The sequence below is a fragment of the Panthera uncia genome, chromosome B1 (genome assembly GCF_023721935.1).
Source record: "Panthera uncia isolate 11264 chromosome B1, Puncia_PCG_1.0, whole genome shotgun sequence".
NCBI lineage: Eukaryota > Metazoa > Chordata > Mammalia > Carnivora > Felidae > Panthera > Panthera uncia.
In genome coordinates this window covers 114,056,953-114,076,281 of record NC_064811.1, presented here as the reverse complement: position 1 = coordinate 114,076,281, position 19,329 = coordinate 114,056,953, and the positions used below count along the sequence as shown (strand labels likewise).

General features: G+C 37.1%; 1 long non-coding RNA gene across 1 annotated transcript; it reads right to left on the bottom strand.

Moving 5' to 3' along the window:
- Positions 1-16,460: 16,460 nt before the first annotated feature.
- On the bottom strand, positions 16,461-18,063 carry LOC125923982 (uncharacterized). The gene is made up of 3 exons (XR_007458212.1): positions 17,900-18,063; positions 17,517-17,572; positions 16,461-17,147 (listed from the first exon to the last, which is right to left on the bottom strand). It is a non-coding gene; the product is annotated as an uncharacterized LOC125923982 (long non-coding RNA).
- Between the last annotated feature and the right edge of the window lie 1,266 nt (positions 18,064-19,329).

Genomic DNA, 19,329 nt, shown 5'->3' with positions numbered 1-19,329 from the left:
TTCAGTAAAATATAAAGTGAATCTATTATACTGCATAATTCTATTTGAAATATTTTTATTAATTTTTCTATATTATCCATTGGACAGTTTGAAATGAACTCTAGTTAGTCTGAACAATAAATCAGTGACAATAGGATAAAGTCCTGAATCATCCATTTTGGCTAACACTATTAATCAGATTACATAGAGAGATTGCCTCTGTTACTTCATGGGAAAACATCCCAGCTTTAGTGTTTTTGAAAAGTAAGTTTTCATTTACAGACTGTGTTTTTGCTATCAAAAAGTATATATTTTTCTTAGTTTTCTCCATAAGAAAAATCTTATGGTGATTAAAGATGTTTCTTTTTTAAAATTTTTTTTAACTTTATTTTTTATTTTTTAAAATTTACATCCAAATTAGTTAGCATATAATGAAGAAATGATTTCAGGAGTAGATTCCTTAATGCCCCTTACCCATTTAGCCTATCCCCCTCCCACTACCCCTCCAGTAGCCCTCAGTTTGTTATTCAGTAACATCAAACTCATATTTATGAGTCTCTTTTGTTTTGTCCCCCTCCCTGTTTTTATATTATTTTTGTTTCCCTTCCCTTATGTTCATCTGTTTTGTCTCTTAAAGTCCTCATACGAGTGAAGTCGTATGATTTTTGTCTTTTTCTGGCTGACTAATTTCACTTAGCAAATACCCTCCAGTTCCATCCACAGAGTTGCAAATGGCAAGATTTCATTCTTTTTGATTGCCAAGTAATAGTCCATTGTATATATATATACCACTTCTTCTTTATCCATTCATCCATCAATGGACATTTGGGCTCTTTCCATACTTAGGCTATTGTTGATAGTGCTTCTATAAACATGGGGGTACATCTGTCCCTTCAAAACAACACACCTGTATCCCTTGGATAAATGCCTAGTACTGCAATTGCTGGGTGATAGGGTAGTTCTATTTTTAGTTTTTTTGAGGAACCTCCATACTGTTTTCTAGAGTGGCTGCACCAGTTTGCATTCCCACCAACAATGCAAAAGAAATCCTCTTTCTCCGCATCCTTGCCAACATCTGTTGTTGCCTGAGTTGTTAATGTTAGCCATTCTGACAGGTGTAAGGTGGAATCTCATTGTGGTTTTGATTTGTATTTCCCTGATAATGAGTGATGTTGAGCATTTTTTCATGTGTCGGTTGGCCATCTGTATGTCTTCTTTGGAGAAGTGTCTATTCATGCCTTTTGCCCATCTCTTCACTGGATTATTTGTTTTTCGGACATTGAGTTTGATAAGTTCTTTGTAGATTTTGGATAGTAACCCTTTATCTGATATGTCATTTGCAAACGTCTTCTCCCATTCTGTCAGTTGCCTTTTAGTTTTGCTGATTATTTCCTTTGCTGTGCAGAAGCTTTTTATTTTGATGAGGTCCCAGTAGTTCATTTTTGCTTTTGTTTCCCCTGCCTCAGGAGATGTGTTGAGTAAGAAGTTGCTGCAGGCAAGATCAAAGAGGTTTTTGCCTGTTTTCTCCTTGAGGATTTTGATGGCTTCCTGTCTTACATTGAGGTCTTTCATCCATTTTGAGTTTATTTCTGTGTATGGTGTAAGAAAGTGGGCCAGGTTCATTCTTCTGCATGTTGCTGTCCAGTTTTCCCAGAACCGCTTGCTGAAGAGACTGTCTTTATTCCATTGGATATTCTTTCCTGCTTTGTCAAAGATTAGTTGGCCATACGTTTGTGGGTCCATTTCTGGCTTCTCTATTCTGTTCCATTGATCTGTCTGTTCTTGTGCCAGTACCATAGTGTCTTGATGGGTTACAGCTTTGTAGTATAGCTTGAAGTCTGGGATTGCGATGCCTCCTGCTTTGGTTTTCTTTTTCAAGATTGCTTTGGCTATTCGGGGTCTTTTCTGGTTCCATGCAAATTTTAGGATTATTTGTTCTAGCTCTGTGAAGAATGCTGGTGTTACTTTGATAGGGATTGTGTTGAATATGTAGATTGCTTTGGGTAGTATCGACATTTTAACAATATTTGTTCTTCCTATCCAGGAGCATGGAATATTTTTCCATTTCTTTGTGTCTTCTTCAATTTCTTTCATAAGCTTTCTATAGTTTTCAGTATAGAGATTTTTCACCTCTTTGGTTAGATTTATTCTTAGATATTTCATGGATTTTGGTGCAACTGTAAATGGGATTGGTTCCTTGATTTCTCTTTCTGTCGCATCATTGTTGGTGTATAGGAATGCAACCGATTTCTGTGCATTGATTTTATATCCTGCAACTTTGCTGAATTCATGAAACAGTTCTAGCAGTTTTTTGGTGGAATCTTTTGGGTTTTCCATATAGAGTATCATGTCATCTGCGAAGAGTGGAAGTTTGACCTCCTCCTGGTTGATTTGGATGCCTTTTATTTCTTTGTGTTGTCTGATGGCAGAGGCTAAGACTTCCAATACTATGTTGAATAACAGTGGGAAGAGCGGACATCGCTGTCTTGTTCCTGACCTTAGGGGGAAAGCTGTCAGTTTTTCCCCATTGAGGAGGATATTAGCATTGGGTCATTCATATATGGTTTTTATGATCTCAAGGTATGATCCTTCTATCCCTACTTTCTTGAGGGTTTTTATCAAGAAAAATTGCTGTGTTTTGTCAAATGGTTTCTCTCCATTTATTGAGAGGATCATATGGTTCTTGTCCTTTCTTTTATTGATGTGATGAATCACATTAATTATTTTGCAGACAATTTGAACCAGCCCTACATCCCAGTTATAAATCCCACTTGGTCGTGGTGAATAATTTTTTTAATGTATTGTTAGAGCTGGTTGGCTAATATCTTGTTGAGGATTTTTGCACCCACGTTCATCAGGGAAATTGGTCTATAGTTCTCCTTTTAGTGGGGTCTCTGTCTGGTTTTGGAATCGAGGTAATGTTGGCTTCATAGAAAGAGTTTGGAAGTTTTGCTTCCATTTCTATTTTTTTGGAACAGTTTCAAGAGAATAGGTGTTAACTCTTCCTTAAATGTTTGGTAGAATTCCCCTGGCCTTCTGGCCCTGGACTCTTGTTTTTTGGCAGATTTTTGATTACTAATTCGATTTCCTTACTGGTTATGGGTCTGTTCAAATTTTCTATGTCATCCTGTTTCAGTTTTGGTAGTGTATATGTTTCTAGGAATTTTTCCATTTCTTCCAGATTGCCCTTTTTATTGGCATGTAATTGCTCAAAATATTCTCATTAATTTTTTTATTTCTGCTATGTTGGTTGTGATCTCTCCTCTTTCATTCTTGATTTTGTTTATTTGGGTCCTTTCCTTTTTGTTTTTGATCAAACTGGCTAGTGGTTTATCAATTTTGTTAATTCTTTCAAAGAAGCAGCTTCTGGTTTCATTGATCTGTTCTACTGTTTTTTTTTGGGTTTTTTTTTTTTTTTTTTGGTTTCTATAGTATTAATTTCTGCTCTAATCTTTATTATTTCCTGTCTTCTGCTGGTTTGGGTTTTATTTGCTGTTCTTTTTCCAGATCCTTAAGGTGTAAGGTTAGGTTATATATCTGAGATCTTTCTTCCTTCTTTAGGAAGGCCTGGATTGCTATATACTTTCCTCTTATGACTGCCTTTGCTGCGTCCCAGAGGTTTTGGGTTGTGGCGTTATCATTTTCATTGGCTTCTGTATACCTTTTAATTTCCTCTTTAACTGCTTGGTTAGCCCATTCATTCTTTAGTAGGGTGTTCTTCAGTCTCCAAGTATTTGTTGCCTTTCCAAATTTTTTCTTGTGGTTGATTTCGAGTTTCATAGCATTGTGGTCTGAAAATATGCACGGTATGATCTCAATCTTTTTGTACTTACTTAGGGCTGATTTGTGTCCCAGTATATGGTCTATTCTGGAGAACATTCCATGTGCACTGGAGAAGAATGTATATTCTGCTGCTTTAGGATGAAACGTTCTGAACATATCTGTTAAGTCCATCTGGTCCAGTGTGTCATTCAAAGCCATTGTTTCCTTATTGATTTTCTGTTTAGATGACCTGTCCATTGCTGTGAGTGGGGTGTTGAAGTCTCCTACTGTTATGGTATTACTATCGATCAGTTTCTTTATGTTTATGATTAATTGATTTATATATTTGGGTACTCCCACATTTGGCTCATAAATGTTTACAGGTGTTAGGTCTTCTTGGTCTATAGACACCTTGATTATGATACAATGCCCTTCTGTATCTCTTGATACAGTCTTTGATTAAAGATGTGTCTTAAATAAAATGATAAATTTTTACTAAAAATAAAACTTGCATATACATATTTTCCTTCTATTACAGTTACTCCATTTTGTCAGATTTATATTTTTATTTATCGATATAATATAGGACACTGAAATATAACAGAAAGTATGTATTTACAAATTACACAGACTTTATCTAACCCAGAAACTGAAATAAATTTAAGACAGTGTGAATATTTTCTGCATATGTTATTTTTCTAGATGATTTAGCATTTAATTTTCAAGGAAAATATTAATCCTTCAAGTATTATAATAGAAACAGAAACACAGTGTGAAAAAAACAATTTCAAGTTTTAGACAGATCTTTATACATGACCTTAACCACTTTAACATAAGTTTTTAAATGATTATGGCATTATATACCACCTTTGAGAAAAGATTTCGAATTCGAATGAAGTTCTGTATGTAATGAAGAGGTATCAACAACAAAAACAACTAGAGTAAAAGTCAAGTGTGGGCACATATAGCATTATAGTTGGAAACTGAATAGTTTCAAGAAGAAGATGGGATAGATCTTCTGAAAATATATACATCTCATCCTTCACATCTATAAAGACCATTTGATTAAGTTGTTCAAATTAGTTCTGGGATAACACATAACACTGCTTAAGAAAAAGCAGACTCTTTAAATGCTATTCGACAAAGAATTTCTTTGGAGCGGGGCCATTTTTTTAAAACTTTCTAGAAATTATTTATTCATTAAGTACAGATTGTGTTATGGGTGATTCTGAAGTGGATGGAACACTTCACTGTAGAAACATTGTAATGCTGACGCCTTTGAGTTAGAATTCTATTTTTTTTTGTATATTGCAGTGCTGTTTAAAAATGATATTGACTGATTTAAATAGGGCTAGATGATGACAATTATTCACTGTAGTTTAGAATGTCGATAAGGAATTAAATTTCTAGAATTTAATGTGTACTTGAATTCTGTTTATAATACTTGTTTATACTGTTGCAGATAAAGAGTTTATGAAATGGATGCTCTGAATTTTGTTGGCTCTTTCACATAGATCTTTGGCAAGGTTATAGAAAGTTTTTGGAAATGTACCTTTATTGCTTTTCTGTTAAGAAGTACGTTAAATATTTTTTAGGATAGTACTGTTAGGGTAAAGGTAGGCCAGTATTTTTACCTATCTTAATCTTCAAAGTATTAAAATAGATTTAGTTTCCCTACAAATATCTTATATAGACCCAACAATGAAAAAACTATCTTCATTTATATTTTATTTAATCCATATAACTTGGAAAATAGGTATGATTACCTTCAATGTGTATGTGAGGAACTGGAGGAAATATAAATAGTCAAGGTCACATAAGTAAAATATAAAAATCTTTATTATAGCCTACCTATCTCCCAAGTCTATATGATTCCCACCTTTACACTTAAGGAAGCCCAGTGATTAATAGATTACCTGAATTTTCTTCTCTTTCCTGTAAGGAAAGTTCTAGAGTGTTAATTATATCCAAATGATATGTACTACCCATGGTTACAACCTTGTTTATCTCCACCTATAAATCCTTTGAAATGTGTAACCCACAAGTAAATTTGGCTAGACTTAGAGCATTCCAGTGTCCTTAAGTAAGGTTTCCTCCTTATTTGAAACTTGTTTTCCCGATTTCTAAATAGTCTGTCCTGGTTTTCTTTCCACCACTGTTTGGACCATCAACTCTCTTTCATAGACCTCTCTCTTTTTAATTTTTTAATGTTTATTTTTGAGAGAAAGAGAGTGTGAGCAGGGGAGGGGTAGAGAGAGAGGGAGACACAGAATTGGAAGCAGTCTCCAGGCTCTGAGCTGTCAGCACAGAGCCCAACGTGGGGCTTGAAGGCATGAGCAATGACATCATGACCTGAGCTGAAGTCAGATGCTTAACCGACTGAGCCACCCAGGCACCCCTCTTTCGAAGACCTCTCTCACACTGGTTTCCATTACACAATTATCTCTCAGGGGGCTATTCTTAGACTTCTCATTTCATTAGATATATTCTCCTTGGATTATGTCATTAACTACAATGAGAGATTCAAAATGCCTTTTACTAATACATACCTTTTCTCCGGATCTCCAGACTCACATTCCAACTGCTTAGGCATATCAAAAAGAGTAGATCAAAAGCCAAATGTAGCCATGTCTTCGTATTTTCACACACTTTTATGTTTTCCACTCAGTAAGTATAACTGTATACTCATTGTCAACTCATGAATCTTAGAGATAGCTTTAATTTATTCGTCATATTTATTAATTTATTAATTCATTATCATATTAAATTAGTATTGTAGAGGCTAAAAGGGCTTTTAGTGCACCAGTAACTGTTCCCTGCTATCCTGGAGATTTTGCTCTAGATAATGAGACAGATATTAAGCAAATAATCACACACACACACACACACACACACACACACACATACACACACACACACAAATCACATACACACACACCCGCACACACACACAAATCCCATGGAAATTCAGCTATGTTAAAGGTTAGAATGAGAGGTACTTTGTTCCAAAACAGCATATAATGTAATACTCGACCTAATCAGGAAGATCAGGAAAAGATTTTCAGAAGAACAAACACGTGAGCCTGGAACTTAAGAATAAGTATTGAGTTAACTGACTTATGAGATGGAAAAGAGAGACTTCCACATAGGTAACTGCAAGTGTAAAGGTTTTCAGGCCAAAAGAAGCCCAGCAGAGAGAGCCACTAGAAGAAGGCCAGGACTTCTGGAGGGAAAGGAGTCTGGGGAAGTGTGATGACAGATGAGGTGCAGAAGAATAAAGGATCCGAACACATTATGTCTCTTAAGAAGTTTAAGATGCCATAGGAAATGGTGAACTATTTTTGGGGTTTAAGCCAGGGGATGATAAAATAAAACTATTTTAAAAAATATCCTCATGGAGCACCTGGGGGTCAGTTTAACCCTTGAGTTCAGCTCATGTTATGATCTCATGGTTCATGGGTTCAAGTCCTGCATTGGAGTGATAGCACAGAGCCTGCTTAGGATTCTCTCTCTTCCTCTCTCTCTGTCCTTCCCCTGCTTGTGTTCTCTTTCTCTCAAAATAAATTAACTTAAAAAAATAAAAAATATTCTCGTATCTGATTAACAAATCTTATTTCTATTAACTCTTAAATACCCTTGAATTTGTCCCCCTCTTTCTTTCTTCTTTTTTTTTTTGTCATTATCTTAATATAAGACTTTCTTATTTTTACGCGACTAACTGCAACAATGTCTTATCTCATTTTCCTATCTCTGTTCTCTCACTGTCAACACATCTCCATTGTGCTCAGGGGGAAACAACAGAATGTTCTGTTACATAGAGCCATGTTTCCTAAATTTCCTATAGTATAATAGTAAATGTTTTGAGAAAAAATGATTTTGTGGTTAATATAATTTTGGGAAGTACTCCACATTCTATGCCCCACTTGGTGGTTAGCAGTCCAAATCCTCCAGAAAAGACTTTAATTAATTTTTTTTTTAATCAGGAATTTCCCAAGGTTAATTGGCTGACTGTAACCTCCTCTTTTCTTCTCTAAAGAAGTACCAACATCCTTCAATACCAGCGTTCTTAAGAACTTGGTTCTGAACCATTGCCTACCGTGTGAAGTCTAAATGCTCCAATAAGGCATTCAGAGCTTTACTTTTAGGACTTATTTCCTTCTTCTCTTTATAGCTTCAATTCTTATAGCACTCCAATCACAGCACATGCTCAAGTACACATTTGTGAAACTTTTCACACTTCCCTGAACTTCCCTTATGTTATTTCACAATATGTTTCTCTTTACTCAAAATGTTCCTCTACCATTTTGCACTTGGCTAGTCTCTGTTCAAGGCAACTCTGTTGCCAACTTCACTGAGGCTCTTCTATCTTTCAAACTTAACAAAAAGTCTTGTCTTCCTCCTGGAAATCTCCTTATTTTAAGCTCATTACACTTAACTCTTTGCTTTTTTAGCTCTAATACTAAAAAGTAAACTTTTTGAGGACAAGAGACTACCCTTCCTTTCTTTGCATCTTCATTTTTTTTTTTTTTAATGTTTGTGTTTGAGCGAGAGACAGAGCACTAGTCGGGGGGAGGGCAGAGAGAGAGGAAGACACAAAATCCGAAACAGACTCCAGGCCCTGAGCTGTCAGCACAGAGCCCAACGCAGGGCTCAAACCCACAAACCGCGAGATCATGACCAGAGCCGAAGTTGGAACTTAACTGACTGACCCACTCATGCGACTTGCCTCCTCCTTTACTAGCGTTATGCTTGGAATATAGTAAGCTGCAAAACGGGTATGTGTTAAATAAACAAATACAAGGAACCAAACCAGGACTGACAGCAGATAAAGAAAAAGTAGTGCAAAGTTCCATTCCTCAATAAGTCTGCAATTAAAGTGGAAGTCAAATGACTGTAGCAAAAAGATTCAGAAAAATTCTCTGAGGAATGCAAGCAAGTTCACATATGGTTGAATGAATTGGAGAAGATTCCTAGAGCAATTATTTTAGATGGGCTTGTAACATCATATGGGATTTGTACAGAAGAAAGATGTATGTTCCAGATAGAACTGAGAAGTGCAAGAATATATATTCCTAGGAGACAAAGTCTACACCAGTGTACGTGGTGCACGTGCATGGTTTCTAATAGCAGATTCAGAACTGTATGTTTGGTCTGTGAGTATAGATGAAGCATTGAGGGATGTGAGCATGAGACTGTCATGAATGTTGATGCTTTAAAGCTTTTTTTTAGTGTTTATTTATTTTTGAGAGAGGGAGAGAGAGGGAGACAGAGAGAGACAGAGCACAAGAGGAGGGGCAGAGAGAGAGGGAGGCACAGAATCCAAAGCAGGCTCCAGGCTCCAAGCTGTCAGCACAGAGCATGATGCAGGGCTTGAACCCATGAGTTGTGAGATCATGACCTAAGCTGAAGTTGGCTGCTCAACCAACTGAGCTATAGAGACGCCCCTGAATGTTCGTGTTTTTAAAAGATTCAACCAACAGGATTAACTCTTGGAGGTCTAGGGATAAGGAGACTTATTAGAATGCATATAACAATATTCTAGGTCAAGGGATGACAAACATTTTCTATAAATAGCCAGACAGTAAGCATATTCAGCCTGGCAGGCCATATGGTCTCTATCACAACTCTTTAAATCTATTGGTAAAGACTGAAAACAGTCATAGACAATATGAATTGAATGACCAAGGCTGTTCTCCAATAAAACTGTACTCACAAAACAGGTAGCAGGTGGATTTTATTTGCGGACCATAGTTAGGTGACAGTTAACCAAAGTGCCAACTGGACTGATGGTAGTGACAATGGAAAAGAAGGGTTATCTGTAACGAAATCATAGAAGTGGAATATATAGCATTTACTATCTCATTGCCTGTGGGTGGCAAAAAAGGAAAAGGTGTTAAAAATGATACCAAAAGGGTGCTGGGGTGGCTCAGTTGGTGAAGTATATGACTTGGTTTCGACTCAGGTCAGGACCTCACAGTCAGTGGGTTGGGGCCCCACATCAGGCTCAGTGCTGACAGTGCAGTCTGTTTGGGATTCTTTCTCTCTCTCTCTCTCTCTCCCTCTGTCTGCATCTCCCGTGCTCACTCTCTCCCTCCCTCTCTCTCTCTCTCTCAAAATAAATACACATTAAAAAAATGATACCAAGAGTTGAGACTCAGTCATGGAAAGAGCTGGTGTTGCCTTTGACAGACATAAGTATGTTAACAAAGAAGCTGTTTTGGGAGTGAAAATGATTTATCCGTGGAATGCGGAAACCAGTTAAAAGAAGAAAGCTGTATAGTGTTGGAAACAGTCCCATTAAACTGTGAAAAACATTGAAAACACAAAAGCCTCTTCCACTTGGCAATGAGCTTTAATAAATTTGTTCCATTTTCCAATTTTTTACGTTATAAATAATGAAGAGGTATATGAGTTTCCTTAACATTCTAGCATGCTCAATATGATTTTTATTAGCACTCTACACAGAATATATCACTCTTACATCCATTCATTCAGGATACGGAACAACCTGAGCTATGATAAAAAGCATTTATTTTAGAAATAATCTATTTCTTGCTATAAATATGTCTACATTGTGTATTGCTTGACAAATATGACCTTATTCTTTTTTCTGTATTCAGAGTTCAGAAGGATTTAATTTTGATTTTAAGGAACCAATCTGAAATAAGATTAACTATAGACTATTTTTCTCCATTTCTTGGCCTGAGCAGGCAAATGTTACTATGCATTTCAATTAGAAACACACTTGTCAGGTGGGAAGGAAGAAGGACTAAAGTGAGCCAGCAATGAAACAGGACAGACTTCTTCACTAAGTCTGCTTCCTGATAAAAAAAAAATAAGTAAAAATAAAAAAGTAAAAACAAAAACAAAAACAAAAACAAAAACAAAAAATCCAAAAATCTAGAAATGAATTATTCAGAGCCACGCTGAAACCAGTCAGCAACATTGAAATAGGATTCAACACACCTGAAACCTCTGCGGGGGAATTATCTCAACTTCTATTTCTTGGATTTCTACAAAAACTCCTTGTTAAAACAAGAGCCAGAAAGACTTTCGGTAAAATTGCACTTCATTATAAGGGGCTTGCAAACATTTCTGTTATTCTTCTCTACTGCATGAAAAGCTTTACTCTCGTTAAAAACTGCTCCTACCTATTACAGCATATACTTGGGACTCAGGTGCTTATGGTTTTTAGACGTTTTTTCTCTTCTTTTCATCCACTACCATCTGATTCCATTTTTGGCAACCCCTCTTAAAGATTTATTTGGACTTTAGAAACAATACAGGAGTCCTATCGCAGGTAGATCCATTGATCTGTGCTGTTTTATTACTATTGTAAATCAAGCTGAATTATTTCTTCAGAAAGATCTGTTATGTTTTAGACACTGTAATGGAAACGTGTTCTCTTTGGAATTTGTAAAGAAAGGTGTAAAACAGCTGTTTGCTATACATCAGAAACTCTACTGGTGGGCATGTAGTGATATGCAAAACACCATTTTAATTATGCCCATCTCTCCTCTTGTTTTGTGTTATTATATGAAATAAAATTAATCATTCATCAAATTTAGAGTGATGGTAGGTTATAACTTGTTCAATCATCCTGTAAACAGGCCTGAATATATTTGATGTATCATATTAACCACACTACAAAAATATTCAAAATTGAAAACCACAATAAAAAAGTGCATATGTGTGCTGGGGAAGAGGGTGCTGCTGCTAATGTCTTCTGGGTTTCTCATGTAATAACTGTTAAGTATCTTTCATATTGTACTAAACATTGATGATGTTTTTAGGGTAATCGAAAATACAGTTAGAGGGGCACCTGGGTGACTCAGTCGGTTAAGCTTCTGACTTCGGCTGAGGTCACGATCCCGCTGTTCTTGAGTTCAAACCCTGCATTGGGCTCTGTGCTGTCAGCTCCGAGCCTGGAGCCTGCTTCAGATTCTGTGTTTCCCTCTCTCTCTGCCCCTCTTCTGCCGGCACTCTGTCTCTCAAAAATAAATAAACATTAAAACAAATTTAGAAACAAAAAAGAAACTACAGTTAATCAACTTTAAGTGAAGAAGAACACCTGCTGATAGGAAGTGTTTACGATTTCCCCCCAAATAATTAGATTAATTATGTAGACTACTCAAAGAGTTTAAGTATAAATAAGTGATACAAATATCTTCACAGTAATGATCATCAAGCTGGGTGAAATAGGAGTAGCCTTGTGGGTCAGGAAGACTTTTTAAATGGTAAATGTGCACAGAAAATTTTAAGGCAATCAATTTCCAGATTTTCCGTCTCCCTATGTATTCTTTCTGATAGGTGACATAGATCATGCGTCTCCTCTTTTCCCACCTCGCTTTTGGTCATTGTCGTGCTCTCATCTTACAAAAAAAAAAGGTAAAGCTCTTACAAATTCTGGATTTTGCTGCAATAATTTTCATGTAATGACCTCAACTTGTGCATTCCTCAATTCTAATCAAATAACGCATTGTCCTTGAGGAACGAAGCCATAGAGCATTATGTCATTAGGCATCAAATTCACAGCAAGGGTCCATGCTTTATTTGTCCGTGTGTCTGTCTCTCTATCATCTATCTCATGTCATCTAATTATCTGTGTATCTCAGAATTAAAATTGAGAAGCGAGCTTGTTATGGGAGGCATATTGACACATTTATTCATTTATTTAAATTGGAAAATGAAGTCAAGCTTTTTGTGACAGGAAGCAAACATGCTTACTGTTTTGTTTCACAGCAGGTTTGGCTTTGGGAATTCGGTTATATGTCAGGCATTTTCCCATTATTTGAATGATCCAAAACATCAGCCCCAAGATTACAAAGCACATGATACTATACAAGTGTTTTATCCAAAAGCAAAATTAATGATAGTTTAACTTATTCAAGCTCTTGTGAGTGCATCTGGTTAAAATTGTGCCTCTACATAAAAGAGAAATGGGTATAAGTAACAATTACTTGATATGTTGGGGTAAAACTTTTTTTGAAGTAATAGAAATTGAGACGATAAATGATTTTGAGAAAACTTGTTTCAAGTCAGATGATTTTCAGTCATTGGCTTTCACTGAAAATGAATAAAAACTAATCAATATGTCAGGTGACATTTTTCTTAAAGATATATTACCTAATTGGTGTTCTTAACCAGCATTTAGTAGCACTCAACCAATATGGTCTCACAGGAATAATTTGTTTTGTTTTTGGAGAGGATAGGGGCTTTGAAAAATCATTAGGAAAAATCTGATATATTATCTACTGAATTTTATTGCTATAGACATCTTAGACAATTTAACTAAAATAAAAATAAAACACCCCTTTTGTATTTTTTGTCATTTGCTTAAATCAATCAGATAAATTTAAAATTGTTGTATTTATTTTTCTTGTGTTGGAAACTCTAGTAATTCTGAAAAACATAAAAGATGAGAATTTATTCATCTTACCTTAATAACCTTAAAGATACTAAGATATTGAAAGTGAAAGTCAGTATTCTGTAGTTCTTAACACATAATCAATTTATCAGAAGTCCCTCTCTCTTTTTAAGTTTATTTATTTATTTTGAGAGATAGAGAGAGAGATAGAGAGTGGATGCGAATAGGGGAGAAGAGAAAGAAGGAGAGAGAGAATCCCAAGCAGTTTCCATGCTGTCAGTGTGGTGATGGATGTGAGTCTTGATCCCATGAACCATGAGATCATGACTTGAGCTGAAAACAAGAGTTGGCTGCTTACCTGACTGAGCCATCTCTTTTCGATCCTTTTTAATACATCAAGAAGAAAAACCAGTTAGTTTCTAGTATGTATTAACATTGTTCTATCACTTTCCATTCTCTCTTGGCAGGAGATAGGATTTAACGAAAATGTAATATTGTTGAAACATTGGCACTGTTGTAATAAACATAGTTGTTAAGTCACTGGGCTCTGAAGCCAGACAACCTTCATTCATTTGCTGGCTCTACTAATTACTAGCTTGCTAACCTCAGGTAAGTTTCTTAACTTCTGTGTGCCTCAGTTTTCCTCATGTGTGATAATACTTTTAAGGGAATTATATTATTATGAGGATGTTTATTCATGTACAGAATTTCAGAAACACATTTTCTGTCACATACTATGAGTTCAAGAAGTTAATTATTGAATTTATTTTTCTCGTTCTTGTGTGTGTGTTCAGGTGATCCTGTTTTTTTCCTTTATGGAAGTAAAAAGTAAGATCATTCCAAGAAATGTTTAATAGGTGTTTGAACATTGATGAAGGGATATTGTAAAAAATCATGAACGTCATTTCTAAATGGTCAATCTGTACCACAGTAATTTTTACATTTTTTCCCTTAGGGTGTTATTTAGGTGCAAATAGAGCAATCCTACTTCTAGCTAGAAATTAGTATCTTGTAGCACTGTAAGCACTCCCCACACCAAGGAAAATCAGAACATTTGGTAAAGAACCGCAATATTCTTTTTTTTTTTTTTAAAGTTTATTTAGTTTTGAGATAGAGCACAAGCCAAGGAGGGGCAGAGAGGGAGAAAGAGAGAGAGAGAGAGAGAGAGAGAGAGAGAGAAAGAGAGAGATAGACAGACACGGATAGACAGAATCTGAAGCAGGGTCTAGGCTGCAAGCTGCCAGCACAGAGCCTGACGCTGGGCTTGAACTCATGAACCGTGAGATCGTGACCCAAGCTGAAGTCGTAAGCTTAACCAACTGAGCCACCCAGGCGCCCCTAGAAGCACAATATTCTGTTTGAAGGCATTTGGAAGCTGCCAAGACAACCAGGACTAGAGAGGCTGTGATTCTAAAGAGAAGGCAACCGAGGAGAAATTAGTCATCATTCTTCAAATGATGCTTTTCTTCTTAGGGCATTTGCCAACACTTACCTCTGCATGAGAAGAAAACACAGCCAAAGGGCCATATACAAGGGACACAGAAGCCAGCAAAACAACTGAAAATATCAAGTGGCTGGAAAGACAACAATTTGAGTTCAGGGCTGCCAAGGTGGCAGAGATTTCAAGGGCAAGATCCTAAAGAGAGGGGAGGCACATGGAAGCGAACTCTACACTGTTAGTGTTTCCGCTTTGTCAGCATTTGGTGAATTTTAAAGCTGGCTAAGAAGAGGCTGAGAAATGGATCAGAACTACCCACTGCCCTGTGGTGTTCTACACTCATAGACCAGGAATTCCATTAGCCCAAGTTAGCAGTGCAGGTTGAGGTTCTGCAGGCAAGAATATAAAACCCTTATTCAGTGGTGATGTATTGTTGGCCCTCCCAAGACAGAAGGGGTCCAATGTAGTCAACTTGTCACCAGGTGGTCAGTTGGTTTCCTTGAGAAATAATCACATATCAGGGCTCTGTTTTGGTCTCTGTTACTGGGAGGCAAGACACCTGGAGGTGACAATGGTCAACATGGGTTGGGTACATAGGAGAACATATTGTTCGGCCACGGATCGTCTCCATTTCTCCTACTATGTCTACTCTGTTTATGTACCCATTGAGTTGGTTCTGGGGTTAGCCACTGACAAAATCTGTAACATCTACAGACTAAGTCATTTTTCTTCTTGGTTTTTCAGTACCTCTTCCATAAGGGTTGCATTCTGGTAGGTATTAGTGTGTGATACAAAAATAATTCCACTTTGTCCTATATATATCCCATATATCCACCCACTGTCTTCTTGCCAGACTTACTCATTTAATATTATAATTTTTTTTTCCTTCCAGGACCCTGACAACCTGACTAGGTCATTGGCCACAGTATAAGACTCTGTACGTAGTGTTTCCCAGGGCTACTTTTGCTTCCAGCAAGAGCTTGCAGAGTTACTTATGGGAAGATTTTCTCTGTCTACTTTCTTTCAGCGCAGTCCCTGAAAATAGTTGTAACATAGCCACCACCCATTTGTGTTTGAATCCACACACCAAGATGTCCTATCTATAAATCAAGTTGGGCTTTTCCCTCCTCCAGAAGCTAGTCCTAGGTATAGTCCATATGGTCACAGATACGAGGTGGAAGATAGGTATGAATAAAATCTGAGTAATTTGGGCTTTCTGCTCATTTGCTTACTCTTATCCTTCTTGAGTTGGTTCCTGATGTCCCATTTCTGATAGACTGCTAGCCCTGTCTGACTTTTGACTGGATCCATCTGATAGAACCAGCTCTGACGGATACATGTTTAATTTTTGTCCCATAGACAACCTTCTCTGTCTATCAGGGCTCGATAGCACCCAAGAGCCATCTCTTGAAATGTGTATAATTTTCTAGTACAGCTTGCATGGACTCAACTCAAGCCCCAAGGAACTACATTATGATTTTCTCATTGGACCTTGCTATAAACACTATATTTGTATCTCCTCGCCACTAAAATCTCCATCTCCATAGACTCTTCCAGATACTGTGATCCAGGCCAATGGCTGCTTAAATTGTAGCCAGGACCTGCTGTGAAGTCCTTTCCTATTCAGATCCCACTCAAGCCTCAGAACTTTTGAGTCTCCTGATATATGGGCCAATACAGTAATACTAAGTGTGGAATGTGTTGTTTTTGGAATCCTAAGAGGCTCTCAAAACTTTGTACTTCTATCTCTGTGACAGGAGATGCAAAATGAAGTCGTCTTTTACTGTTACACCGTACATGTTCAGAGTCCATCATTTTACTATTTTCCCTCAGCAATGCATCAGTATAACTTAAGAATAATCATCTAAATCCATTGGTCTTACTACATTGTTCAAATCCTAATCCTCATTTTCACTCCCATCATTCAACTAACTGGATCATTACCAGCAAGGTTATTACCTTCCACTAAGGCAATTCGCTGCTACTGCCAGTGAAATATTAAGCAACTGGTCGCCATTTTTTGTTCCATATTTTTCTTTGGATTGGATTCTCCTTGCTAGCCAGGCAACAAGAGAACCAGTCCCCAATCCATCTTTTCGCTTTTTTTCTTAAACCAGTCTCAGTACCAATGTTCTCTGTTCACAGCATCTGATAAGACATCAAGATATAATTAGACACAAGTAAGCTTTATTGTGGTAAAATCCTGTTGAGGTTAAAGACGGAGTGATCAAGAGTAGTAGAAAGAGCCTTCACAACATGATGCAGGTCTAACATCTATAGGGGGGAAAAAAGGAAACAGAAAGGAGGAGGCAGAGATAGGAAGGGCTCATGTTATAGAACTACTCTCAGAAAATTGACAGAGAGATCCTGAAAATGATTTCTCATTATAGAGGTGGAATACTGGGCAGAAGGAGCCCATCTTTCATACCCTTGACATGCTCAGTCATTGGCAACAGGGTGGATGAAGTTTGGCCTCATCTTAAGCCCCATGGAGAATCTGAAGGTGTACAACAGCTGGAGACTGCCAGTTTTCCTGAAATAGTAGGTCCTTTTGAAGGGATATCTGAGTGGTACACACCATGGACAGACACTGCAATGAAACTTAAAAAAAACCCACAAAATTCAGTGATTTGACCAAATATTATGTTTAAGTTATGTGTAAGTTATGTTAATAGAAGAAAAGAGCTAAAGAAGAAAAGAAACAGAAAGCATGGCATCTAATTTTGGCAGAAAATTTTGATAGAAAAGAAGCAAAAAAATAAAGTTACAGAATTTTTAAGCTATGCAAAATAATACACATAATATAAAATATTTAATTTCTCAAAGAGGATGCTAACAATGGAAAAAAATTAAGATTGCATTCTATTATTTATTTATTTACTTATTTATTTATACCATTCATGTTTCAATAGTATATGATATGAAATACAGTCAGTTATTGTACACAGTTGGAAATAGTGTAAAACATACCAGCTTTGGATATACGCGGTCATTCCATACTCTTGTATGTGTGTCTTTTTCATGCTCTATGTATCAAGAATTACAACAGGAAAGAAAAAAGTTGGAGAGCTCTTAATAGTGGAAAAATGCAACTAGCTGTGAAAATTAATGAGATGTAAAGAACACATTGAACAGAAATAACAAAGAACTATAAAAGTAGAAAGGAGATAAAGACCACTTTATGTAAAAATTTTGGAAGCAAATCTTGGATCTGTATAAAGCTATTAGTTCTAAAGGAATTTTCCCACATTAAGTCAAAATATGGCACAATCTCTTGAATATGTACCACAGGGTAATGGGGAGGAAGATGCAAAGTACAATATGGGATCCTTTTTTCAGTAATTTCATCATACCTTCTATTGGACTACCCTTCCCAGGGAGAGTCGTTATAAACATTGAACAAAATGTAATAAACTCTTTGCCCTGGGGTGAAGTGACAGGCAGGTGAAAACTGGAATAGGGTCCATGAAGAAACTCCTGGCATACATTATATCCTCAACTGTAACTTCAGAGGGTCCCTCCTTATATCTCAAGCAGCAGCAGTAATAATGGCAGTGAGAACTCTGACAATGGTGACCAGGGAGAGTTGTCATGGTAAAGTCTCTATGAGAGAGAGTTCATTGATGTCCAGGCTCTGAAGGACATCTTAGCTGGCTATAGCGGATGGGGGCAAAACCCACAGAACTCACCGTGTGAAAATTCTGTCCTGAAGAACCTTATTACGAGATCTTCTCCCTTCACCCGTCATAGATAATGACACTTTCCTTCCAGTTCAGAACGATAGAGTGGAATTCTAACTGCAGTAACAACAGCAGTGGGTGGCAGAGGGGTTAGGAGTGAAACTGCTATTTCAAGGCAACATCTTGGTGGACCAGTCAGACCTGAGTTGTGTAGTGCCAATGGAACAGTAACAAAACTGAGCGGTAAGCTGGCCAGGTCTATGGATAATGAAATTGACTCCTGACTTTTGGAAACATTTAAAAACATCACCTGGGCCTGTGCAGTGAAGCTCTTAGAGCATTTCAACTTGGACATAAAGGTGAAGGTGGCCACTTACGCACAACCTGGGGAGTCCTATGATATAAAGCTCAATCATTGTCTGTTATTTGTGGAGGCTCTTAATATTGTTGATTGATTTTGTGAAAAAAACCCAAATCTTATTTATTTATTTATTTATTTATTTCTAATTAACTAATTAATTAATTTGAGAGAGAGAAAGAGAGTGTAAGCAAGGGAAAGGAGCAGAGGGAGAGGGACAAAGCGGGGAGTTGGGGGGCATCCTAAGCAGGCTCCACGCTCAGCACAGAGCCAGACACAGGGCTTGATCCTACGACTCTGGGGTCATGACCTGAGCTGAAATCAAGAGTCAGACGCTTAACCCACTGAGCCACCCAGGTGCCCCTGATTCCTTTAGTTCTAAAGACCAATACAGACATTTAAATAAAACTATAAATGCAAAACATAGATTCAAGATAAAAATTCTCTGTAATTTCTAAAATTCTGTGCATCTTATTTGTTCATTGGATGTCAATGCAATCTTCTGTTATTCACTAGCATATCTAAAGTTTCCATACTGAGAATTGTTTTTAAAAACATTAGTTATGGGGCACTAGGGTGGCTCAGTCAGTTGAGCGTCGGACTTCAGCTCAGGTCGTGATCTCGTGGTTTGTGAATTCAAGCCCCACAGCAGGCTCACTGCTGTCAGCGCAGAGCCTGCTTTGGATCCTCTGCCCCCCTCTCACTCCACCCCTTCCCCACTCATGCTCTCTCTTGCTCTCAAAAA